The sequence below is a fragment of the Octopus sinensis genome, linkage group LG18 (assembly GCF_006345805.1).
Source record: "Octopus sinensis linkage group LG18, ASM634580v1, whole genome shotgun sequence".
NCBI classification, from domain to species: Eukaryota; Metazoa; Mollusca; class Cephalopoda; order Octopoda; family Octopodidae; genus Octopus; species Octopus sinensis.
The window spans coordinates 16,924,844-16,952,343 of NC_043014.1; the positions used below are offsets into that span (position 1 = coordinate 16,924,844).

Sequence of the window (27,500 nt, forward strand, 5' to 3'; positions counted from 1 at the left end):
ATGTGTGTATGTATGTACGTATGCATGTACGTACATACGCCTGTGTATGTATGTATGTATGTATGTATGTATGTATGTGTGTATGTATGTATATATGTATGTGTGTGTATATGCACGCACATACACTCTATAAAACATAAAGCTATAAACCTGTAGCGATGGATGGATGTAGAGTGACCACTCATCACAAAGCTATCAAATTTCAACTTCCTACGGCCCGAAGCTAGAAAGTGATTTACGATGCTTACTCCCAAAACTATACCCTAAAATCTATTATCAGATCTATATCTCTATATCACAGAACTAATGTTTTACTATTGTGCGTATGTATGTATGTATGTATGTATGCATGTATGTATGTATGTATGTGCGTATGTATGTATGTATGTATGTATGTATGTATGTATGTATTTGTGTATGTATGTGTGTATGTACATACGTACGCATGTGCGTATGTATGTATCCGCGCTCGTATGCATGTGCCCATGTATGTGTGTGCTTACATGTACGTGCGTATGTACGTGTGTATGCCCATACGTAGGTATGTATGTATGTTTGTATTCATGTGCTACGTATGTATGTGAGTGCCTAGGAGAATGGGCCGACGTGTCAGTGTGTACATGTGTATGTGTATGTGAACGTATGTCTGTGTACTGGCATGTGTCCGTCCAAGTTGTGTACATGACTGTTACTTTGCTGAAGGTTGTATACATATTCACATATATGTTTGTATAGACGCACACACATATATATATATGTGTGGGTGTGTGTTTGTTCCTCTCATCATCGTCTAACCGTGAATGGGTACAACGCCTAAGTGCAACTGTACGTATCAAACAACGTCCACTCATACCGTTGTATATAACTGCACATACGCATTGCAACCTGTATGTAAGGACTACAGGTAAAAGGGAGAGAGAGAGAGGGGTGGTTATAGAATAGTCCTTCTGAATGGGATCTGGATGTTACTCCATTCGGACTTTCGGTTGAGAGTAGGTTTGTATTCTTGTATACAAACAGCTTCTGTGACCTGTCTCAACATTGCATCGGTGGGATGTGTTGATAGGATGTTCAACTTAAGCTTCCCTAAGGATCCCTTGTGGCAGTCTACAGCATGTTGGTAGAAGATGGAGTTTGGCTTCCTTTCAATGTAGTTGTCCAGGTGTTCTTTGAACCTATCATTGATGCTTCTAGAAGTCTCACCTATGTATGACTCTGGGTTAGTAAGGACCTACTTAGCAGGATCCGCGAATGCAACAACATGTGTGACCTCAAGAACTACATCGTGGGTAGCATGGATGTGGTATCACTATACCCCTCCATCGATGTAGACTTTGCTGTCGATAAATGTATAGAAATAGTTAGTGAGAGTGGTATGATATTTAAGAATGTGGATGTATATGAACTAGGGCTCTTCCTGGCCCTGACGTGTACCAATGAATACCTGTCGCGCAATAACCTTCTATATGCTTGTCCCACCTGTAACAAACGCGGTAGACCACCTACCATTACCTCAGCTTACAGGAAGACTCACTGTGAGCGCTGGCAGGGATGGACAAAGCCGGACTACCCACCTTCAAGTGCACACGATATTAGAACCACCATCGCACATGCTATCGGTGTCAGCCTGAGATTTACGCTAAAAACACATATTTTTAAATTTGACAACAAACTGTATAAGCAAACGAAAGGCGGTGCTATTGGAGTGGGGATCGCCGGTGACGTTGCTAACCTCTTCATGGTATGGTGGGACAAGCGTTTTAAACAGTGCCTAGCAAACCGTAACATCCACTTGGCTATGTACTCTCGTTACGTCGACGACATTAACCTTGTTGTGAAATATAATACAGACACAGGTATGGGCCCTCTACCAAGTGAAGAACAGGTGATGACATCTATACAACACATAACTGACTCTATCCACAGCAATATAAAACTTACCATAGACTACCCCTCTAAACACCCCAGTAAACGATTACCCGTCCTAGATACTGAGCTATGGATGGAAGATGCTATGGTTAATGGTACCATTAAACCCTGTATACTCCACTCACACTATCAGAAACCGATGGCTAATCCACTAGTAATCCGTAGTGACTCAGCTATGTCAGATACTGCCAAACTCAACATCCTAGTGGCAGACTTAGTTAGAGTAATGAGGAATGTATCACCACTATGCCAACCACAAGAACGACAACAACACATCCAGCACTACATATTCCGAATGCAACACTCCGGATACACACAAGACGATAGAGTCAGAGTGTACAAAGGAGCGAAAGCTAGATTCGAACGCATTCTAAGGAACGACGAAAACGGTATATGCCCCCTGTACCGCAACAAGTTCTGGAATAGGTTAGAGAGGGACACCAACAAAAAGATGAGAAACGTTACTTGGTACGATAACAGGAGATTTCACGGAGTGATGTTCGTTGACGCCACACCTAAGAACGAGCTAAGTAAGGCATTCAAGAAAGTCCTGCGCACTACGGGCCTAAAAGTTAAAGTCGTAGAAAAGACAGGTAGGACTATCAAATCGGCATTATGCAGATCATATCCATTTGATAGAATCACCTGTCAAAGTAATTGTGCAGTATGTTCGACAAACCCACATGTAAATGGTAAACCAAGGGCACTGTATACCAGATTAAGTGCCAGGAGGGAGCTTGCGCGACTAACAAAAATGAAAAGTCAAGTCTGTGGGGTTGTTCAACAAGCTATAAACAGCAGTTAAATGTCCTTCAAAGCATATTGCAATGATGGTGTTGATGATGATGTTCATCATATCAATGTCACCACCACCATCGCCCCTCCTCCTACCTCTGCCACCACCACCTCCACAAACATAAATCTTTGATAATGTGATGAATTAAAAGCCTATATTAACAGATGTGGTGCTGGAAGTTTCCAGAGACTGGTCTCCATGAAGACAGAATGGTAAACCAAATTGATGGAGAGGGTGGTGGGAGATGTGGAAGGTGAGGGGAGGGAGTGAAATGGCTTTTAACTGAGAATGTTTTAGGGAGGCTGGAATAAAGTGCTTTAAAGAGTGGATATATTATATATATATATGTGAAAATCTTTATATAGATAGCCTGCACAGAGAGTCGTTCGTCGAGGGGCGGTGGCTGCCATACGTTGACAATAGGCAAACACCTTGAAACCTGGGTCCGTATGTGGCATCCGCTTCTTCGGGGAATGATCTCCCTTTGCAGGCTAGAGGACGCCGTGATGGCGTCAGCCCTTCTGGTGACGTTGATGATCGCCTGGGGCTAAATGCATCAGTAACACCCCCACCGCCCTGCCCTGTCCCTACCCACATTCGGATGGCTAACGTCCCTTATGTTATGGAGCAGTTACTGTCTATACCTCGTTTAGAGAATTATTATTGCTGTCGAACAGATTTTCTACATCAGTAAATGTATTTACTGTGAAAATCTTTATATAGATAGCCTGCACAGAGAGTCGTTCGTCGAGGGGCAGTGCCTGCCATACGTTGACAATAGGCAAACACCTTGAAACCTGGGTCCGTATGTGGCATCCGCTTCTTCGGGGAATGATCTCCCTTTGCAGGCTAGAGGACGCCGTGATGGCGTCAGCCCTTCTGGTGACGTTGATGATCGCCTGGGGCTAAATGCATCAGTAACACCCCCACCGCCCTGCCCTGTCCCTAGCCACATTCGGATGGCTAACGTCCCTTATGTTATGGAGCAGTTACTGTCTATACCTCGTTTAGAGAATTATTATTGCTATATATATATGTATATATATATATATATATGTATATATATATGTATATATTATATATATATATGTATATATATATATATTGTATATATATATATATAATATATATATATATTATATATAATATATATATATATATATATATATATATATATATATATATATATATGTATATATATACATATACAAGGCACAGGCGTGGCTGTGTGGTAAGAAGTTTGCTTCCCAACCACATGGTTCCGGGTTCAGTCCCACTGCGTGGCACCTTGGGCAAGTGTCTTCTACTATAGCCTCGGCCTGCCCAAAGCCTTGTGAGTGGATTTGGTAGATGGAAACTGAAAGAAGCCCGTCGTATATATATATGTATGTGTGTGTGTCTTTGTTTGTCCCCCACCACCGCTTGACAACCGGCGATAGCTTGTTACGTCCCCGTAACTTAGCGGTTCGGCAATAGAGACCGATAGAATAAGTACCAGGCTTTAAAAAATAAGTACTGGGGTCGATTTGTTCAACTAAAAATTCATCAAGGCGGTGCCCCAGCATCGCCGCTGTCTTATGACTGAAACAAGTAAAAGAAAAAAAAATTTATATATATACATATATATATTTATATATATATACATACATACATCATCATCATCGTTTAACGTCTGCTTTCCATGCTAGCATGGGTTGGACGATTTGACTGAGGACTGGCGAACCAGATGGCTGCACCAGGCCCCAATCTTAATCTGGCAGAGTTTCTACAGCTGGATGCCCTTCCTAACGCCAACCACTCTGATAGTATAGTGGGTGCTTTTTATGTGCCACCGGTACGGGGGCCAGTCAGGCGGTACTGGCAATGACCTCGCTCAAATCATTTTACATATGCCACCAGCACAGGTGCCAGTAAGGCGGTGTTGGTAACGATCACACTCGAATAGTGCCCTTTTACGTGCCACCGACACGGAAGCCAGTTAGTCACTCTGGCAACGATCACACTATATGTGTGTGTGTTTGTGTAAAGTAGGAGTGTATATATGTATGTATGTGTGTGTATACCCAACAAAATATCTGAAACTGTATCCTTGAGGAAAAAAAAAAACAGATTTGATTTTCAAAATGTGCATCCCAAAGTGGTTTTCAGTAAATAATAATCAGAAAATATAATTTGACGCAGGAAATAGCTCAACTTTTTAGATCGCTAAATCTCCTTCTTACCACAAGAGTGCTATCCCTCTTGACCTGACTCATATTCCCATGGCTTCATCCAAAAGGAGCACATATCCTTTTTTTCCCCACCTCCATATATATATATATATATACTTACATACAAGACCAAAAAGGGTACGGGTGCCGCTATATATATATGTATATGTAAAAAAATACAAACCGGGACAAGAACGCAAAACATTTAGAGGACGACACAAAAAAACACAGACGGGACATTCGAAGCCTTGAGGCTGGCCAGGTTGAAGCAATCTCAAGATTAATCAGCCGAAATTGCGAGGATGATCTGGTTCTTGACTGAAGATTGAAGGCTTCGAATGTCCCGTCCGTGCCCCTTGCATCGTCCTCCAAATGTTTTGCGTTCCTGTCCCAGCTCGTATCCCTTTACATATACATGCCCCTGGGCGCTCCTCTATGCTGATGACCTTGCTCTAATTGCTGAGTCATTATCAGAACTGGAGAAGAAGTTTCAGGTGTGGAAGCATGGTTTAGAATCGAAGGGCCTTAGAGTCAACCTAGCTAAAACCAAAGTCGTAATAAGTAGGAAGGTAGACAAATCACAAACGCCTTCAGGTAGATGGTCCTGCTCGATCTGTAGAAAAGGTGTAGGTAGAAACTCTATAAGATGCACCAAGTGTAAGCTATGGACACATAAGAGGTGCAGCAATGTCATAGGAAGGCTAACTAGGAAGATGGTTTTTGTATGTGGCAGATGCTCGGGAGCATTAACCTCTGAAAATCTGCAGAAAACAACTTCCGTCACTTTCCAGGGGGAAAAACTAGAAGTAGTTGATAGCTTCCGTTATCTTGGTGACCAGTCAGTAGTGGGGGTGGTGTGCTGAAAGTGTAACGGCTAGAGTAAGAATAGCCTGGGCAAAGTTTAGGGAGCTCTTACCTCTGTTGGTGACTAAAGGCCTCTCGCTCAGAGTAAAAGGCAGACTGTATGATGCGTGTGTACGAACAGCCATGCTACATGGCAGTGAAACATGGGCCGTGACTGCTGAGGACATGCGTAAGCTCGCGAGAAATGAAGCTAGTATGCTCCGTTGGATGTGTAATGTCAGTGTTCATAGTCGACAGAGTGTAAGTACCTTGAGAGAAAAGTTGGACCTAAGAGGCATCAGATGTTGTGTGCAAGAGAGACGATTGCGCTGGTATGGTCATGTGGCTAGAATGGATGAAGATAGGTGTGTGAAAAAGTGCCACACCCTGGCAGTTGAGGGGATCTGTGGAAGAGGTAGACCCAGGAAAACCTGGGTCGAGGTGGTGAAGCACAACCTTCGAACTCTAGGTCTCACCAAGGAAATGACCAGAGACCGAGACCTATGGAAGTATGCTGTGTGCGAGAAGACCCGGCAAGACCAGTGAGAACAATCAAAATCAAATCATATATCAGAAAGCAGGGGTTAAGTGACCCATCCGTTCGTGTCCGCTGTCAGCCTCGTCTGGCACCCGTGCCGGTGATACGTAAAAGCACCATTCGCTCGTGGCCGTTTGCCAGGTCTGCCTGGCCCCCGTGTCGGTGGCACGTAAAAGCACCATCCGTTCGTGTTCGTTGCCAGCCTCGCCTGGCCCCCGTGCCGGTGACACGTAAAAGCACCGTCCGTTCGTGGCCGTTTGCCAGCTCTGTCTGGCCCCGTGTCGGTGGCACGTAAAAGCACCATCCGTTCGTGTTCATTGACAGCCTCGGCTGGCCCCCGTGCCGGTGACACGTAAAAGCACCGTCCGTTCGTGGCCGTTTGCCAGCTCTGTCTGGCCCCGTGTCGGTTTGCACGTAAAAGCACCATCCGTTCGTGTCCGTTGCCAACATCGCCTGGCCCCGTACCGGTGACACGTAAAAGCACCATCCGTTCATGGCCGTTCGCCAGCTCTGTCTGGCACCTGTACAGATGGCACGTAAAAACCACCCACTACACTCGCGGAGTGGTTGGCGTTAGGAAGGGCATCCAGCCGTAGAAACACTGCCAGATCTGACTGGGCCTGACGAAGCCTTCCAGCTTCACAGACCCCAGTTGACCCGTCCAACCCATGTTAGCATGGAAAGCGGACGCTAAATGATGATGATGATGATGATGATGATGATATATATATATATATATATCATCATCATCATCATCATCGTTTAACGTCCGTTTTCCGCGCTAGCACGGGTTGGACGGTTCGACCGGGGTCTGGGAAGCCAGGGGCCGCTCCAGGCTCCAGTCTGATCTGGCAGAGTTTCTACGGCTGGATGCCCTTCCTAACGCCAACCACTCCGTGAGTGGAGTGGGTGCTTTTTACGTGCCACCTGCACAGGGGCCGGGGGGTCCGGCATCGGTCACGATCGGTTCGAGCTTTTAACGTGCCAGCGGCACGGGGGCAACGGGATCCGGGGTACTTTGGGGATCCGGGGTACTTTGAATGGGTAGGGGGTATGTGGAATTGCTGCAGAAAGCAACCCGGGTCTTTGCAGTCACAGCATATCTCCAGAGATCTCGGTCCTTCGCCATTGCCTCAGTGAGGCCCAATGCTCTGAGGTCATGCTTGACTACCTCATCCCATGTCTTCCTGGGTCTACCTCTCCCCCTGATACCTTCAACTGTTTGGGAGTGGCACTTCTTCACACACCTCTCTTCATCCATCCGCAGCACATGACCATACCATCGCAAGCGTCGCTCTTGCACACCACATCTGATGCTTCTTATATCCAGCATTTCTCTCAGGATGCTTACACTCTGTCTTGCGTGCACACTGACACTACACATCCAGCGGACCATGCTAGCTTCATTTCTTTCAGGTCTACGCATGTCCTCTGCAGTCACAGCCCATGTTTCATTACCGTGAAGCATGGCAGTTCGCACACATGCATCATACAATCTACCTTTCACTCTGAGGGAGAGACCTTTTGTTGCCAGTAGGGGTAGGAGCTTTCTGAACTTTGCCCAGGCTATTCGTATTCTAGTGGTGATACTCTCTGTGCATCCACCTCCACTACTAACTTGGTCACCCAGGTAGCGGAAACTATCAACTACTTCTAGTTTCTCTCCCTGAAGTGTGATGGAATCTGTTTTCTGAGTGTCTGTTGTGTCTATTGTCCCTGTGCATCTGCCGCACATGAAAGCTATCTTATCTGTTAATGTTGCTGCACCTCTTATGTGTCCATAGCTTACATTGGGTGCATCTTATGGAGTTTCTACCTGTACCTTTCCTACAGATTGAGCAGGGCCACCTACCCGAGAGGGTATGTGCTGAGTACCTCTTGCTGCTTACTAATACTTTGGTCTTTGCTACATTTATTCTAAGGCCCTTTGATTCTAACCCTTGCTTCCACACCCGAAATTTCTTTTCTAGTTCCGGTTGTGATTCTGCTATGAGAGCTAGGTCATCGGCATAGAGGAGCTCCCAGGGGCATCCTGTTTTGAATTCCTCTGTTATTGCCTGAAGGACAATGATGAATAAAAGGGGACTGAGGGCTGAGCCCTGGTGCACACCTACTTCTACCCGGAATTCTTCACTATATTCGTTGCCAATCCTAACCTTGCTGACAGCCTCTCTGTATAGAGCCTGTACAGCCCTTATTAGCCATTCATCAATCTCCAGTTTCCGCATCGACCACCAGATAAGGGAACGGGGAACCCTGTCAAAGGCTTTCTCCAAGTCTACAAAAGCTATGTAGAGGGGTTTATCTTTAGTTAGGTACTTCTCCTGCAGTTGTCGGACCAGGAATATAGCATCAGAGGTGCTTCTACCTGGTACAAAACCGAACTGCATTTCATCTAAACAAATTCTCTCCCTAATGAGATGGGTTATGACCTTCTCTGAGACCTTCATCACCTGGTCCAACAGTTTGATACCTCTGTAGTTATTTCTATCTAGAGCATCACCCTTACCCTTGTAGCAGTTGACTAAGGTGCTGCTGCACCAGTCATTGTGTATGACTCCATTGTGAACTACCTGGTTTACAATGCGGGTGACTATGTCATAGCCCACATAGCCAGCTGTTTTAAGCATCTCAGCAGTGATTCCTGATAGGCCGGGGGCTTTACCTGGTTTCATATCCTTAATTGCCTTATCTACAAGGGAGCTGTCTATTCGGGTAGCTGGTCCCTCTACTGGGTCAATGCCCTGAAGCTACCAGTTGAAATTTATAGTTGTATATTCCAATTTATAGTTCGAGGTGTTCATACATCTTGAATTCACTGCTCATGGATCAGTTTACACATCTGGTTAGACACAGATTATGACATTTAACAAATGAGCACACCCACCCTCCTCACAGCTAGAATCAACTATGTTCAACCAGGTACATTTACATACATATGAACACACAAGTCAAGATATTAGCTGATGCTACAGGTACATGTATGGAAATGCCCACAAATTTGAACAATATCTTTTAAACTCATCATCATCATTATTATTGTTGTTTAACATCCGTTTTCCATGCTGGTATGGGTTGGACAGTTTGACAGAAGATGGCCAGCCAGGAAGGGGCCCAGACTGTCTGTTGTGGCATGGTGTCTATGGTTGGGTGCCCTTTTCTAATGCCAAAATATACTTTAATTTATGGCTTATAATTTCCTTGCATGTATCATACACACACACACACACACATTTGGCTTTGTTTACATACTTTCAAGTTTATTATGATTATAATTATTACTGCCATTGTGATTATGAACAACAAAATCCAAATATATATTCAAGGTTTAAGACGGAAAAACAAAGTCTGTCCCTCTCCCCACCCACCACACCGATGTGCAATTTTCCCCCAACCCCACCCACCACCAAGTGCCATCCATTTTGTGTAGCGCTAGATTACACAGTTGTATATAAAAATGGAGACCACCCTCCCCCTGTGGGATGAAGTTAAAATAATAGACAGAGAACACCACTGGAAAATACGAAAACTAAAAGAAGCAGCTTAAATGCTAGGACACAACAACCTCCTAAGCAAACCAAGTGCAGATATGAGCAACATATGGGAACCGGTATTAAGGAAGAATAGAAAAATATTAGGTTTATAAGCCCTAAAATTCACTCCATAATTGCCCACAGGCATATGGCGTAGTGGGAAAGAGCACAGGCTACTAACCCCAAGATTCCCAGTTCGATTCCAGGCAGTGACCTGAATAGTAATGATAATAACATTGAAAAATACCTTAGGAATGAGAACCAAGGTTCGAAATTTCCCCAAGACACCTGATGAATGCTGGAGGGTATATCAGCCGAAACGTTGTGTTAACAACAAACAAGATGAGGACAAATATCCGTCAATAATGCACTAGATTACAGTTTCAGTATCAGGCAACATCACAAAGTAATTTAGCTTCATCATCGCTTCAGAATTAATTTTTAAATTTTCCTGTTAATAGGACAACGATGAAGTTAAATGACTAAACTTTAAACAGCAACTGCAGTAAATTAGGGGATGCCCATTACCATAACATTCATTGATGATATGATCCCTTAAAAATATTAACTCCAATTATTATTATTGCTGCTGCTGCACAAATTAATTTATTATTTTAAATGTATCTTAATTTGTATAAAGAGAAAGCAAAAAATATAGATATGTGGTTCCAGGTTCAGTCCCACTGCTGGCATCTCAGGCAAGTGTCTTCTACTATAGCCTCAAGCCAACTAAAGTCTGTGAGTGGATTTGGTAGACAGAAACTGAAACAAGCCTCTGTGTGTGTGTGTGAGGGGGTCTGTGTGTGTGTGACCACCACTTAACTAGTGTCAGTGTATTTATGTCCCCATAAATTAGCAGTTTCACAAAACAGACCAACAGAACAAGTATCAGAAATGGAAAGAGAAATAAGTCCTGGGTTGGAGTCCGACTAAAAGTTCTTCAAAGCAGTAATCCAGCATGGCTGCAGTCCAATGACTGAAGCAAGCAAAGGATAAAATATCAATCTGGATCTCTCCCCCCCTCTCTCTCTCACACACTCACACACACGATGCATATGGCTGTTGTGATTTAGCAAATAGAAAGAAAGAGGTGAAAGGAGTTAAGAAATTTAAAACTCGGTCAGTTGTTTTGTGTGACAGAGAGTATACTTGCACAAAAAAAGACATGAAGACACTGTTGCTCAGGGGAAGTTGCCTGTAGCAACGGTGTAACTTGTTTTTTATATATTTGTTAACAATCTTAACTTTAAAAAAATGTAACAATGAAAAAAAGCAGCACATAGACATAAATGATTTGTGGGGAGAACTACATGTAAGTAGTTTGGTGCCTTACAATTCTGAAATTAACTTGATGGAATGTGAAACAATAGGTAATGTGAAAAAATTTAAAAATTCTAAATTTTCTCCACATAAAAGCAAAACAACATTGATTAAAGTTAGAAGCAGCCAGGGTTGCAGAATAAAAAATTTGCAGTCGGAAAAGCAAAAATGTTATGCTTGACAGTTTCATGCAATGCAAGTTAGAATAACGGGGAAAAAAAGGACTCAAAAAGATTTTAAAATCCAACATTTGATTGATCAGTTAATCCTTTTTCCTTAAACTACACAGTATCTGCCTAAAATAATTTCCTTTACAAAAAGACTGGATTATTGAGAATGTTGGAATGTCTTGAACGAAGAAATTAAGTTGTTTAATTTTTAGCTTAGCTAAAAACTCATTCTTTTAAACATTCTTTTTCTTATCATAGCTGTTGCTTAAAAGAAACAAATTTATTATTGTTGTTGTTCCAAATGCTATAAATTTTCAGGTAGAGATCCTGGTATGGAAAATAAAAAATCCTGTTAAAAAATTATTTCTCTAGACAAAGTTTATTTCGAATACAGAGTAGGCAGTTATCTCCCCTACACTTTAAGGCTGTAAAAACGAATCTCTTACGAGAAAGCCACCTTCAAACAAAAGGAAAATGTTAAGATTTTTGTGATTTTATGATTTAGAAAGAATAAAAGAAAACCCACAAAGTGTTTCTATGCTCCTAAGTAAAAAATGAAGTTATTAGTTATGAGATCCTCGGTGAAATTTTAAATAGAAACTAATTTCAAATGTTTAGAGGTAATACAATATTTGTTTTTTACCAACAAAAATACGTTTCAAAATCTTTTGTTGCTTCTAGAATTTTTTGCCTTTTTTGGAAAGATTAATATCTGCAAATATTTGAAATAACAATACATTAACTTATAATGAAATCAGGAAAACAAACAACAAAATATGGAGAAGACTATAGAATAATAATAATAATAAATCTAAATAAAATGCAGTTTTAATATATTAATTACAAACATGCAAGTATCAGCTGAAAATAAACAATGTTAATTAAATATACATATATTTAGGGGACTAAGGGTCAAGATCCTTAAACAGATATCTTTACATAAATCAATGTAGCAAATGTCCCCCCTCCCCATTGTAGGATGTACCCTTATAGTTTGTATGACTATTTGTCCCCCACCTACCCACCAGCAGTATAGGGCTTGTCCACACACTCTGTAAGATTTATACTTCACAGTAATATAAGTATGAATATATTTGTGTACACATGTTTATAGTAAATCATGTTGATGTAGGTAGAGTTTCTTGTGGCCACCACTAGTGATGGTTGACCAAGGCTAGTTCAAATGACACAAAATCTGTGGATTTAAAAAAAAATCTATTTCAGTGTTGAGAAATAATAAAATCTGGACAGGGAAGCCATGTTTGATGAAAAAATAGTGAAGAACATGTAGGCATTCAGGGAAAACAGCAGTCTACATGTGTGCTGATAATGAATACATAGTTAGGTGTGTGTGTGTGTGTGAGTACATGTGTGACTGTCTATTTGTGTAGATGTATGTCAACTGGTATGAGTGTATATACACATGCACCATCATCATCATCTTTCTTTAACGTCCAATTTCCATGCTGGCATGGGTTGGACGGTTTGACAGGAGGTGGCAAGGCCGGAAAGCTACACCAGTCTCCATTTGTCTGCTTTGGCATGGTTTACATGGCTGGATACCCTTCCTATCGCCAAACACCTTACAGAATGTACTGGGTGCTTTCTATGTGGCACCTGCACAATAATAATAATAATAATAATGAAATTATTGTATACAGTGCTCAGGTGCACCACAACTTGTCAGAAAGTGCATATAAAGTACATGCAGTAATGTAGAAATGTCTGGAAAGTGAACATGCTTGTGTGTGTATGGAGGGGAGAAAATCAAGTGTAGTGTTGGCGAATCTCAGGAAGCATGGAAGTCTTGAAGGATGCAGTGCTCCGACAACTAACAACCGATGCCGGCAGTTTGTTCCACGCTTCAGCAACTCTCAGCATGAAAAAATGTTTCCTGAAGTCATGGGAGCTGTGCTGTTTTCTTACTTTGTAAATATGTCCACGGGTGTTAGATGGGTGGAGTTTGAAGAGGTGCTCAGTGTTATTGTTTGTGCGATGGTTGATAATTTTATGGGTGTCTGCCAGGTCAGCTGCCAGACGTCGGAGTTTCAATGTGTCCATGCCCAGGGAAGTAAGGCGTTCAGGATATGGCAAATGCCTGATGGAGGGTATTCTTTTGGTTGCACGTCGCTGAACAGCTTCTAGACGATTGATGTCCTGGGCAAGATAGGGGTTCCAGACCGGTGATGCAAATTCCAGGTGAGGTCTTACCATAGCTATATAAAGCCGCAGATAGATAGCCAGAGAGCGGCTCACAAAGGATTTGGTAAGTGATGCCAAGACACCCTCAGCCTTCTTGACAATTTTGGTGATGTGTTTTGTCCAACGCAAATCACTGTCGACAATAATACCCAGGTCACGTTCACTTGAAGACTTTTTGAGACTAGTGTTGTGGAGGGAGTAGGTGGACGCTGGGTTTCTCCTCCCAAAATGCATGGTGGTACATTTGTCCACAGCCAGCTTGAGTTGCCGGTCCATGATCCACTGCTGCATTGTGTCCAGGTCTGCTTGCAATAGAGATCCATAGTGTATAGGATTTGACCTCTTTATTTCGAGGTACAGCTTGATGTCATCTGCATATTTCAGCATTGTGGCATTCTTTAAGTTGGCATCTATGTCATTAACATATGCAACAAATAAAAGGGGGCCAAGAACAGATCCCTGCGGCACACCAGATGTCATCTCATAGGGCGAAGAGTGCTGTCCTAGAACTGTGACAACCTCTTTTCGGCCGAAAATAAAGGACTTTAACCAGTTATAGAGTTCGTCTCTTACACCCAACGCAGAAAGCTTCACCATAAGTCTTTTGTGTGGCACAGAGTTAAAAGCCTTAGCAAAGTCCAGGTAAACAACATCCACCCAGGATCCGCGATCAGTGATTTGGGTAACATCCTCAAGAAACTCGATGAGTTGATTACAGCAGCTGGAGTTAGGAATAAATCCGAATTGTGACGGCTGGATGAGGCTATGAGACTTCCAGAAGTTCCAGAGGGTTTTTCTGATACAGGATTCCATCAGTTTGGCGATGCAGCTGGTAAGACTGACGGGGCGATAGTTGACAGGCGATGTGTGGTCGCCTTTTTTGAACAGAGGGATGACACTGGCAGTTTTCCACTGTTCTGGAGTAACACCATTGTCAAGACAGAATTGGAAGAGTAGAGAAAGTTGGCTTAGAAGAAAGTACCCACCGCATTTGAGAAGTAGGTATGTAACACCATCGAGACCAGGAGAGGCATAATTACGTTTATTCTTTAGGTGGCGTTGCAGCATTGCTGGTGTAAATTGCATAGAAGATATATATAGAGTCCGATGTCAGTGGTGATGATGATGGAACATTTTGGTCTTCGACAGTAAAGATGCCGGCATAGCATCCAGCAATGATTTCTGCACATTCTTCGGGATTGCCAGTAATCTGTCCTGTGTGGGGATTGCGAAGGGGACCAACAGGAGAGTGGGGTCTCTGCTTTGAGTGCACATACTTCCAGAACCCTTTGCTGTCAGGGTTAGCTGCAATGCGTTGTTCAAATTCAAGCACTGCCTTTTTTGTCACCTGCTTGAGGTCCCAAGTTGACCTATTTTGGCTGACCTATTGCGCTTTTTCCTGTTGCTCTCTGATTTGTGCAATTTGTATTCCCATTCAGCATTACGGCGTTCTTTCCTGGCAAGTCGGACTGCTGCAGTCTCACAAATTGCACTATTGGGTGGTTTTTTGTGCTTGCATTGTACTGATGCTGCACATGCTGCCCATATTGAATTCAGAATGTTCTGGAGTATAGTGTCCACATCTCCAGAGGCATAAAATTCGTGCCAGTTCGGGCGTTGCAGCTCAGTACAATAAGAGCTCCAGCTTGCTTTATTCTAGTCAAAGCGGGCAATCTGAAGATGGTTGTGTTTTTTGTTACAACCAATCAGAGACAAGTCGGCCATGATCATGGAATGATCAGAGTCACCCAAAGGTTCTTCGGTAGCGACACTAATGATTGTTTCAGGAGAAGCGGTAAGTAGCAGATCCAAAGTGTTGTTACCCCTTGTGGGGGAGGTAACAACTTGGGACCAATTCGAATTCAGCACCAGTTCAAGGAAATCATCTGCACTTTGCGGCCAACGGAAGGCCTCCCAGTCGATCTCAGGGAAATTGAAGTCCCCCGCAACATACACATATGTGGCTGTTTTCATGGCAGCCGCCCTGAGGATATCAAAAAGCTGTGTGTCTTGGCGATAATTTGGAGGACGGTAAACGACTCCGAGCAGAAGTGTTGACATGGTCATGTGTACATTGCAGAAAAATACCTCCTGCTGAGATTGGTTCAAATCATCACAGGGATTGCCGATAGACTTGATCGAACATAAATCATCACACCACCCCTCCACGCGGCGATTAATGCGGTCTTTGCGGAACAGGTTGTAGCCGGCTATGCTGAAAACTCCATCACAGAGTGCAGAGTGTGCCCACGTTTCCGTGACTGTGATGAAATCTGGGTTGATACTTTTGACGTAGGAGACAAAAAGATGCACCTTGTTACATAAACTACGGGCATTCAAGGACAGCAGTTTATATCTGGATTTCAGATGATGATATACAGGGGATGGCTGATTGTTCTTGGTTAGTTTCCCAAGATTTTTGCATTGCCAGTTGTTGTTGTGGGTGTAGTCTGCTCAGTCCAACTGGCATCCCTTATCCACGACTCACCAGACTTGACGAATTTCCAGATCTGCCCATCATCGCGGAGGCTAAAACTCTCCCGTGGCACAGAGTTGCGATTTAGGGAAGCCATGGATCTTATCTTTGGGCGTACATCGGGTGGTAGGCCAGGACGTGTTCTAAAGTTGATAATGTTGTCACGCCGAGCTCTGTCAGCAGCCAGATGGAATGTCCGCGCCTCAGTAGAGCCCGTAAACAACAGCCTGATCAGCCTGGGTTTGGATCCCGGTCGGCCAAGGCGGGAAGCACTTTTTGGAGGGACACAGCTGAGATCCCTAGCTGTGTTTCCAATGAATGCCTGCAGATCTGCCACATCTTCCGGCACTCCGATTGCTATTTATTCATGAGTGGCCGGTTCAGCAACTCCCTCGATGCGTTGAGGTTCTGTACGAGCTACAGGTAAGTTGCTGAGCAGGGCACTCCTATATGACCCTTCGCTGCGAGTTTTTGGACAGACACTGGTTCTGAGTCCTGCTACCTCACGACTCAAAGCGGAAATCATTCGTCTAATTTCTGCAACTTCTGTGCTGATGGTCGATCTCCGTTTTAGTTGGGAAGCATCAGGAGAGGAGGGCATGGTTGGTTTTTGTACCTGCTGATGTACTTCGGCTGGAATGATTAATTTTTGTTGTCCAAGAGCAATAAGGGAGGAAGGCATAGGGGGTTTAAGTTTCTGTTTTTGTTGTTCATCAACATGAATGGCCGATTTTTGTTGCTGCTGTTGAAGAGTGACAGGGGAGGAAGACACGGGCGGATTCAGTTTTTGCTGTTGTTCTTTATCAACAGGGCTGGTTTTGGGAGACAAAGTAGTCGGTTTTTGCTGTTCAGCAGCAATGGCAGCGGAGGACACGGTTGTCGGGTTTTGTTGCTGTTCAGCAGCAATGGTGGCAGGGGACACACAAGTCGCCACACAAGTCAGGCAATGAAACGACCAGTTTGGTAGCTGGACCATTTCCCAGAGTTTATCCATCATAGAAGTATGGTGTCCTTTCTTTTGACCTGGGATCTTCTGAAAGTTTGTGGCACATTGAAAGCAGATCGAAACACGACAGTTACTGCATTCAACCCATCTATTTCGGAAGGAATTTTCGAGTTTTGTGCATAGATGACAGATGTGATTTGCCGGGCAACGTTCTTATTGTAGGACAGCGACCAGTTTTGTCGCATGGCTCATCCGCGGATGATACCGTGGCAGTTTTGTTCTGTCTGCCCATCCGTACTGTGGTGCAAGGTAAACAAAGAAAGGAAGAAGAAGAAAAAAAGTGAAGATACAGATAAATGAGATGTTATTATTTGTTGTTGTTATGCTGTTAGCTGTTTTCGCTTTCCACATTGGTTGGTGTGTTTATAATGCACGCACTTGTTAGGGAATTCCACACACGGTTAATTCATTTGACGTGGAGGGGGCTGAGGGATGTTTTTACTGTAATTTCTCTTTTCTCCCAACACAGAGAAAGAAAGGGATACGGGGAGAAACATCTCGGTGTCATCATCAACTTGTAGCGATAGTAGTAGCAGCAGTAAATTCTGATAGCAGCGGTAGTAATAGCTGTAGCAGCAGCTACTGTTTTCATAAAGTGAGATGAAGAACGGTCGGTCAAAGAGAGTTCAAATGTTTACTATGGTGTTGATAGAACTAGCAAACAGTGACCTTGACTTTGAGAGAAATCAAGGATGGGCAGACTATAAACAGTACTTGTGAATAGGGTTGTGGACGAACAGAGTGAAACTATAGAGAGTATTGTTTCTTTTTTCTTTTTTTTTTGTGTTTTGCCCCTTATTCTCCACGTGTTTTATTACTGTGATCAAGAAGAAAATAAAGGTTAGCAGGTGTTTACGTCCATAATTTTAGCGTGCATTTAATTGTGCTGTTACAATAAAGGCATTTTTACATAATCTGATACTCAAGGAAGAGGTGACGACAAAATGTTCACGCAAAAAATGGAAGTATTTATGATCCTAAAACTTTTGTCCTAATGGTATGTGCAATGCCAGTAAATCTGGATGGCCAACTCCATGTAGGAGAAAACTGCTCAATTGGTTTGATGCCATTCTCCACTAAAACCTAGTTTGTTCCAAAGACGAGCTGAAGAATCCAGAATATTCTGTTCCCAGAGTAAAAACCATGTAAAAGGGAAACATGGACAGAGGAAAAGGTTTTGTTCTGATTTTAGGGCCACAAGAGGAAGGTCTGTTCTGTTGGGGTGAGTGTGTGGAAAAAGGGCCATGTTCTGTGGGCAGCAACGTTTATAAAGGGGCCTTCACTGATTAGATGGATGGGCACTCCATCGATTATGATGACGAGGGTTCCAGTTGTTCCGATCAATGGAACACCCTGCTCGTGAAATTAATGTGCAAGTGGCTGAGCACTCCACAGACATATGTACCCTTAACGTAGTTCTCAGGGAGATTCAGTGTGACACAGAATGTGACAAGGCTGGCCCTTTGAATTACAGGTACAACTCATTTTGCCAGCTGAGTGGACTGGAGCAATGTGAAATAAAGTGTCTTGCTCAAGGAGACATTGTGCTGCCAGGTATTGAACTCACAACCATACGATTATGAGCTGAACACCCTTGCACTGAGATCAAATCACAACCCTGGATATAAAATAAAGTTCACTGAAATCAACTGTTGTTTATTTAGCCCCAGGTTAGTCAAGATCTTGCAGTGACCTTTAAACTGTTTTATGTGGACATATGCAAGTACATATCTATATCCATACATGTACTTTATTTATGTACTTTATTTATGTACATATGTATGAACATAAATATCTATGGGTGTACATACAGACATGTGTATATATATGTGTACATACAGATGTATGTATGTGTGAGTGTGTATATAAGTGTGTCTATGTATGTTTGTGTCTATACTTTGATACTTTGATAGGTTTCGGCCATTATTGGCCCAGGCCATGTCTAACTTAATAGCACCACCTGGTGAAGTCTTTCAAGTCAGAATTTGGGCACTATGGTCCACTCAAGTAGAGAGTTATTGTTTACAGAGACATATCCGGGTGTAGGGGGTTTATCCGGGATTTCTTGAAGGAATCTGTCCAAAGACTTCTTGAACCCTATAGGGTCAGTTTCTGTTTTAATGTGTTTTGGTGTAATGTTAAAGAGAGCGGGGACAATTGAGGTGAAATAATTGTGCCGTATTGTTGTTATGAGATGAGAGTGCAATTTTTGTTTTGGGCGGATGGCACGGGGCCCAAGCCTTGGATGTACCTTAAAGGTGATGCCAACATCATTTGGGCAATGCTGATGGAATATTTTCCACATCATGCAGATGATGTAGCGCTCACGACGACGTTGGAGAGAATAAAGTTTTAGCTTTTCTAGTCGACCCCAATAGTCGAGGCCTGTCATGCCATCTGTCTTTTTTGTGATTGCCCTTTGAGCTCCTTCAACTTTTATGATACCTTGTATTGTGTGGGGAGACCACAGTGGACAACAGTATTCAAGGTGGGGTCGGGCAAAAGTGGAGATGAGAAGGATAATGGTGTGGATATCTCTCGACTGGAAAGTTCTGAGAATCCAGGAACACATTCTGCGGGCCATGTCAACTTTGGTGTTTATATGAGTGGCCCAGCTTATGTTGTTGTCCACAATTACTCCCAAGTCTCTGATGTTGTTGGACGCCGCGAGAGTTTCACCTGAAGGAAGGGGGTATGGGAGTTTCAGGGCATCCTCTTTTCCAAAGTGGATTAACTCAAATTTATCTTCGTTCAGCAGCATATTGTTTTTTTCTGCCCATTGGATAACAGCCAGTAGATCTGACTGAAGGCATGTCCGGTCACTCGCCTCATTTATGACCTTCTGTAGCTTGGAATCATCTGCAAAGATTTTTATGTTGCTGTGCTTGATGATGTCATTAATGTCGTTAATGTAAATGATGAAAAGAAGTGGGCCCAGCACAGTGCCTTGCAGAACGCCACTACTGACTTTGGCTGGGCTTGATTTTACCCCTTCAACTACAACATGTTGAGATCTGTCTGTCAGGAAGCACTTGATCCATTTCAGTAACTTTCCAGAGACACCAATGTTGGATAGTTTTTTCAATAGGATCTTGTGATCGACCCTGTCGAAGGCCTTACTGAAATCAAGGTAGATGACATCGGTGTTGGAGCCCTCTCCCAAAGCTCTCAAAATGTCATCAAAGTGATGCAGGAGCTGCGTTAGGCAGTCCCTTCCATTACGGAACCCATGTTGGTTGGAGATCAGCCGTCTGTTGCTTTCCAGAAATTGGGTTATTCGAGATCTCACCACCCTCTCAAATACCTTGATGATATGAGAGGTGAGTGTGTATATATGTGTGTATGCATGTACATACAGACATGTATGTATGCCTTATATTTAAGTTTTTCTACAACAGCACCTTATGGTGTGTATAAGATAGGGGAGTGTATAGTGAGAGAAAATAAAATGATTTTGGGTAGAATTGATAGTTGCTTCTGACTAGCTGTGATGTACCCTAGGGGAAACTGAAGTTAGGTTGATATACGTTAGGGGTGGATGAAGTATTTTGATGTCTACTTACTTGTCAGGTAGAATCAGTCAGTGTGATAGTGTGAATAAGTGGATGGGTATCTTACAGATACTGTTAATGGGGTGGGTGTGTTATAGGTAGGGGTAGAGGTACAGTGGTGGGGATGATGGAGGTAGTGTGAGGGTGTTAGGAATATTGGAAATGGTAGGGTTAGTGGGGGTACTAGAGGTGGTGGTGGTTCAATGGTGCCATAGGTATTGTTGTCTGGTACTAAATCCTCTCATGGCGACACACCCTCGATACCAACCAGCTGACCGTTACCATTAACAACAACATTATCATCTTGTTAATGTAGTTTCTGGCACAATCTGTATTATTGACTGACAATCAGTGGTGACATTAATACACACACACATACACAGAGGGGTATGTGTGTGTATTGATACAGTTGCTTCTGAATAGTTGTGTTATTGTGCTATACTCCAGGGTATATCACAACTGTGATATGCTCCAAGGGTAGCTGAAGTTAGTTTGATATACGCAAGTGGTAACTGAAGTTAGGTTTATATACCCCTGGGGTATATATACCAACCTCTATGTGTTTGTGTGTATGCATGTGTGCACTTCTCTTTCTCTCTGTCTGTCTGTCTAATTACCTACCTACCTACTTACCTACCTACCTGTCAATCTATCTATTCAGTCCCCACCATTCTATGAACACATTTTAGGGTAGTGAGGACTCTGTATCCTTAGAAGGGTCAGAGGTCACTTCAGTGATACTGGTGCCAAAATAAAACCCATCAAGGGACACTCTGTGAAGTGGTCGGAGATAGGAAGGACATGGCAGCAGCCGTAGAAAGCCAAGTTCAAAAGGAAACAAATGAATTGTTGTCTTCTGACTAAAATCTAATCATACAGTATTGTTGTATAAGAACTGACTTGGATTGTGATGAGCTGTCCAACCCATGACAGCATGGGAAGCAGATGTTAAATAGTGATGATGATGATGATATATTTGTATATGCAAATATAGATATACGTGTGTGGGCGTGTGTGTATATATATATGTGTGTGTGTTTATATGTATGCATGCATATATGTTTGTGTGTATATGTGTGTGTGTATGTATGCATGTATGTATATATGTATTGTATAAAATGACATATAAGCCATCAAGTTCGCTGGCAGCAAATATTGGCCCTGTGCCACCAAAGGTTCGCGTAAATTCTTCAATGGTTCATGTTTCTCCAAGATTACTAACAATCTACACAACATTCCCTTCTACTTCCTCTCTCTCTCTTACACAATCATCATCATCATCATCATTTTTACATCTACTTTTCTATGCTTGCATGGGTTAGGTGGAATTAACTGAGGCAGATTTTCTACAGCCAGATGCCCTTCCTGTCACCAACCCTCACCTGTTTCCAAGCAAGATAATATTCCCCCCCCCAGCCCAGACCAGACATGTCTTTGCAGAAGATTGGAATTGAATGACACTGCTTGTATGACAGTGACACTCGTTTACAACTATCATGTGATGTCAACACAAGGAGACACTAACACACATACACACACACATGTATATGTATATGTGTGTGTGTGTGTGTGTGCATATATAGAACAGGCTTCTTTCAGTTTCTGTCTACCAAATTCATTCACAAGGCTTTGGTTAGACCCAGGTTATTTTAGAAGACACTAGCCCAAGGTGCCACACAGTGGGACTGAACCCAAAACCATGCGGTTCAGAAGCAAACTTCTTACCACTGTACACCATGACTATATATATATATATATACGAGTGAGTAGACAGCCGAAAGAATAGGGCACTCAACACATTTAGTAGGAGTTACATGTATTATTCAAAACAGTTTGATTCACACCCATAGAGTTTCGCAGAGCGCTGCACGAGTGTCTGACTCATTCAGATTCTGGGTCACGTATGTGTGTATTATTTTGATCCCAGAATGTTTTTAATTAATCTTGAAAGTCTGTTTATAAGATGTTTTCTACAGCTTCATAACAGAAATACTGTACATTACAATTGTGTGGTACCCAGGGGGTAGCCCCTGTGGGGTATATTGAGGGAATACAACTCAAACAGTGGCTTCTGAGTGGCTGTGGTTGGTTCAGATATACCCAAGCATACACACTGTATTAGCATAGTCTTATATATACCCTTACCCTCACACACATCATATTATGTATACATACATGTATTATATACACACGACATATACACTCATATACTAAGTAGATACATATAAACATCACACACGCACATATATATATGTATTATTGATGTACATACATAAGTATGCACACACATAAATACACACATACACACACGTATATATACATGCATGTATATACACCGTCATACATATACACATGTATATACACCAACTGTCACCCCTGTTTAGAAAGAGGGAAGTTTCACTTCAAACATCTTTGTCTATTTAGAGAAGGTGGGGGTGGGATGGGATGGGGTGAAGGTTGGTGATGTGGTGGTGGGTGTCTTGTTATGGGTTGCAGTGTGTATAGTGTGTATATACCTTCATCACATTCCATGTATGTTTATATGGTTTTAAGAATGTTTATGTATGTGACTATGTTTATCAAAGGCTTCATAGTCTCTCTCTCTCTCTTTCTCTGTATATATATATATATATATATATATATATATATATATATATATATATATATATATATGCATACATAATGCAAAGTAAAACAGTGTAAACAGTTTTAAAAAAGTAACACAAAGAACACAATACCATGATATATATACTGTATATATATATGACAAAGCCATTAGTGCAAGGAGACAGGCCTGGAAAGCCTGGAGGGATGGGGGTAGCAGGGAACTGTACCAGGTAGCCAAAAGGGAGGCTGGGCGGCAGGTATACATAGCCAAAGATGTAGCAGAATAGAAGAAGTTTGCCAATGTCCAGCGACGTGAGGACCAAAGAGCTGAGGTATTTCGGATTGCCAGACAGTGTGTGAGAGAAAATACTGATGTTACAGTAGAGAAATGTGTCCGCATGTACGATGGGGCACTTGCTTTTAATGTTGGTGAAAAGAAAGAGGCTTGGAGAAGCCATTATGAAAGACTGCTGAATGAGGAGAATGAATGGGTCGCGCCAAGGGTGGGGCCTACTTTGATGATGAGCAGCGTCTGCTGTGACTGAACAGTCCAATTCTAGAGTGGCAGTCCCTGGTACAGTTGCTGCACACGAACATCGATGGGTACGTGTGGGGTGTTGCTGCAGTTGTCCTCCTCCTGTCCCGCCTGTCCGACCACTGCTGTGCTCTCCTTTCCTCAGCCATGGAAACGCCTTTCCGCACTGTCCGACGCCAGGCAGAGCGGTCAGCAGCTGTTACCTCCCACGTGTCCAACAGATGTTGGCAGTCCTCAGGTCGCGCTTGCACACGTCCCTGTATCGTAGCTGTGGACGTCCCTTTGGTCGGGATCCCGTGGTGAGTTCGCTGTACAGGATGTCTTTAGGCATGCGACCGTCCTGCATGCGGCAGATGTGTCCGAGCCAGCGCAGTCATCTCCGCACGAGGAGGGCATGCATGCTTGGCATATTAGTCTGTTCTAGGATGACTCCGTTTGGTACTCGGTCCTTCCAGGAGATGCCATATGTAATGGACAATTAAAATTAAAACAACAACAATCATGAGGACGTACATATAGAATGTATTGGATTCACACTCAGTATAAGATGGAAAAAAAGTATATTTACGTTTCGAGCATGGCTCTTCGTCGGAAAGAGGAGAGAAAAAAATCTGGAGAGAATGGAAACAAATCCGTGGAACACGTGTGCCTACATGATGGATAATGGCGGAAATATCTATATATCTATCTATCTATCTATATATATATACATATATATATACATATAGGAGGAGAGCCTGCCAAATGTTGACCCAGTAGAGGGACCAGCTATCCAAATAGACAGCTCCCTTGTAGTTAAGGCAATTAAGGGTATGAAACCAAGTAAAGCCCCCAGCCCATCAGGTATCACTGCTGAGATGCTTAAAACAGCTGGTTATGTGGGCTATGGCCTAGTCACCCATATTGTTAACCAGGTAGTTCATAATGGAGTCATACCCAATGACTGGCGTAGCAGCACCATAGTCAACTGCTACAAGGGTAAGGGTGATGCTCTAGATAGAAATAACTACAGGGGTATTAAACTGTTGGATCAGGTGATGAAGGTCACAGAGAGGGTCATAACCCATCTCATTAGGGAGAGAATTTGCTTAGATGAGATGCAGTTCAGTTTTGTGCCAGGTAGAAGCACCACTGATGCTATATTCCTGGTCCGACAACTGCAGAAGTACCTAGCTAAAGATAAACCCCTCTACATAGCTTTTGTGGACTTGGAGAAAGCCTTTGACAGGGTCCCCCGATCCCTTATCTGGTGGTCAATGCAGAAACTGGAGATTGACGAATGGCTAATAAGGGCTGTACAGGCTCTATACAGAGAGGCTGTCAGCAAGGTTAGGATTGGCAACGAATATAGTGAAGAATTCCGGGTAGAAGTAGGTGTACACCAAGGCTCAGCCCTCAGTCCCCTTTTATTCATCATAGTCCTCCAGGCAATAACAGAGGAATTCAAAACAGGATGCCCCTGGGAGCTCCTCTATGCTGATGACCTGGCTCTCATAGCAGAATCACTACCGGAACTAGAAAAGAAATTTCGGGTGTGGAAACAAGGGTTAGAATCAAAGGGCCTTAGAGTAAATGTAGCAAAGACCAAAGTTATAGTAAGCAGAAAGGCGAACTCAGCACACACCCCATCGGGCAGGTGGCCCTGCTTGATCTGTAGGAAAGGTGTAGGTAGAAACTCCATAAGATGCACCCAATGTAAGCTATGGACGCATAAGAGGTGCAGCAACATCAAAGGGAAATTAACTGATAAGATAGCTTTCATGTGCGGCAGATGCACAGGGACAATAGACACCACAGACACTCAGAAAACAGATTCCATCACACTCCAGGGGGAGAAACTAGAAGTAGTTGATAGTTTCCGCTACCTGGGTGACCAAGTTAGTAGTGGAGGTGGATGCTCAGAGAGTATCACCACTAGAATACGAATAGCCTGGGCAAAGTTCAGAAAGCTCCTACCCCTACTGGCGACAAAGGGTCTCTCGCTCAAAGTGAAAGGTAGATTGTATGATGCATGTGTGTGAACTGCCATGCTTCATGGTAGTGAAACATGGGCTGTGACTGCAGAGGACATGCGTAGACTTGAAAGAAATGAAGCTAGCATGATCCGCTGGATGTTTAATGTCAGTGTGAATGCACGACAGAGTGTAAGCACCCTGAGAGAAATGCTAGGCATAAGAAGCATCAGATGCGGTGTGCAAGAGCGACGCTTGCGATGGTATGGTCATGTACTGCGGATGGATGAGGAGAGATGTGTGAAGAAGTGCCACTCCCGAACAGTTGAAGGAATCAGGGGGAGAGGTAGACCCAGGAACACATGGGATGAGGTAGTCAAGCATGATCTCAGAGCGTTGGGCCTCACTGAGGCAATGGCGAAGGACCGAGATCTCTAGAGATATGCTGTGACTGCAAAGACCCGGGCTGCATCCTGCACCAGTTCCGCATAGCCCCTGCCCATTCAAAGTACCCTGGATCCCAGAACGTCCCGCTGTGCTTGAGGAGACCTGTTGAGTCAAGTACATGAACATCGAAATAAATATCAATGGAAATAGTAGTTGTGATACCTGTGCCGGTGGCACATAAAATGCACCATCCGTACGTGGCCGTTGCCAGCGCCGCCTCGACTGGCTTCTGTGTCAGTAGCACATAAAAAGCACCATCCGAACGTGGCGATGCCAGCAATGCCCCGACTGGCTTCTGTGCCGGTGGCACATAAAAAGCACCATCCGAACGTGGCCAATGCCAGCCCCGCCTCGACTGGCTTCCATGCCAGTAGCACATAAAAAGCACCAACCGATCGTGGCCGATGCCAGACCCCTCTGGCACCTGTGCAGGTGGCACGTAAAAAGCACCATCCGAACGTGACCAATGCCAACCCCGCCTCAAATGGCTTCTGTGCCGGTGGCACATAAAAAGCACCATCCGAACGTGGCCGATTCCAGCCCCGCCTCGACTGGCTTCTGTTCCGGTGGCACATAAAAGACACCAACCGATCGTGGCTGATGCCAGACCCCTCTGGCACCAGTGCAGGTGGCACGTAAAAAGCACCCACTACACTCGTGGAGTGGTTGGTGTTAGGAAGGGCATCCAGCTGTAGAAACACTGCCAGATCAGACTGGAGCCTGGTGCAGCCCCTGGCTTCCCAGACCCCGGTCGAACCGTCCAACCCGTGCTAGCGCGGAAAACGGACGTTAAACGATGATGATGATGATGATAATGATGATACATACATAGATAGATATATACATATACATACATATATACAAGGTGGTATCAAAGAGTTCCCAGACTAGTTCTGTAGTACACCAACAGATGGCAGCACACGGTTGTGTGTGCAGGGAGAGCTAGCAGTGACCTTCATGAGGCCGTGTGCTGAGTGACATTGTTGTGTTTACTTCGCAAGTAGTGAAATTTGTGTTTTTGTGATCACGTGTATGCAGTAGAATGCGATTTTGTCATGGACAGGAAAGAACATTGCGTCGATGTCTGTCAAGATCTCTGTCAGCATGCCGCTGATGACCCATCCTTCATGTCGAGGATCATCACCAGTGATGAGAGTTGGGTCTATGGGTGCGACCCTGAGACGAAGCAGCAGTCGTCACAATGGAAGACTGGGTGCATTGTCATCGTGAAGAATTGGACTCTTCACGATGACAACACACCCAGTCACCAAGCTCTCCTCACTCGTGAGTTTCTTGCCAGATTTAGCACCTGCGGACTTCCATCTCTTCCCCAAGATGAAAATGCAGCTGAAAGGTCGCTGTTTTAACACCGTTGTCGAGATCCA

The 27,500-nt window shown here is 43.5% G+C and overlaps 1 protein-coding gene across 1 annotated transcript in view; it reads right to left on the reverse strand.

Moving 5' to 3' along the window:
* Positions 1-27,500, reverse strand: part of LOC115221640 (fibroblast growth factor receptor-like 1) — an 85,557-nt gene that overhangs the window by 46,421 nt on the left and 11,636 nt on the right. The gene's annotated exons all lie outside the window — the stretch shown is intronic.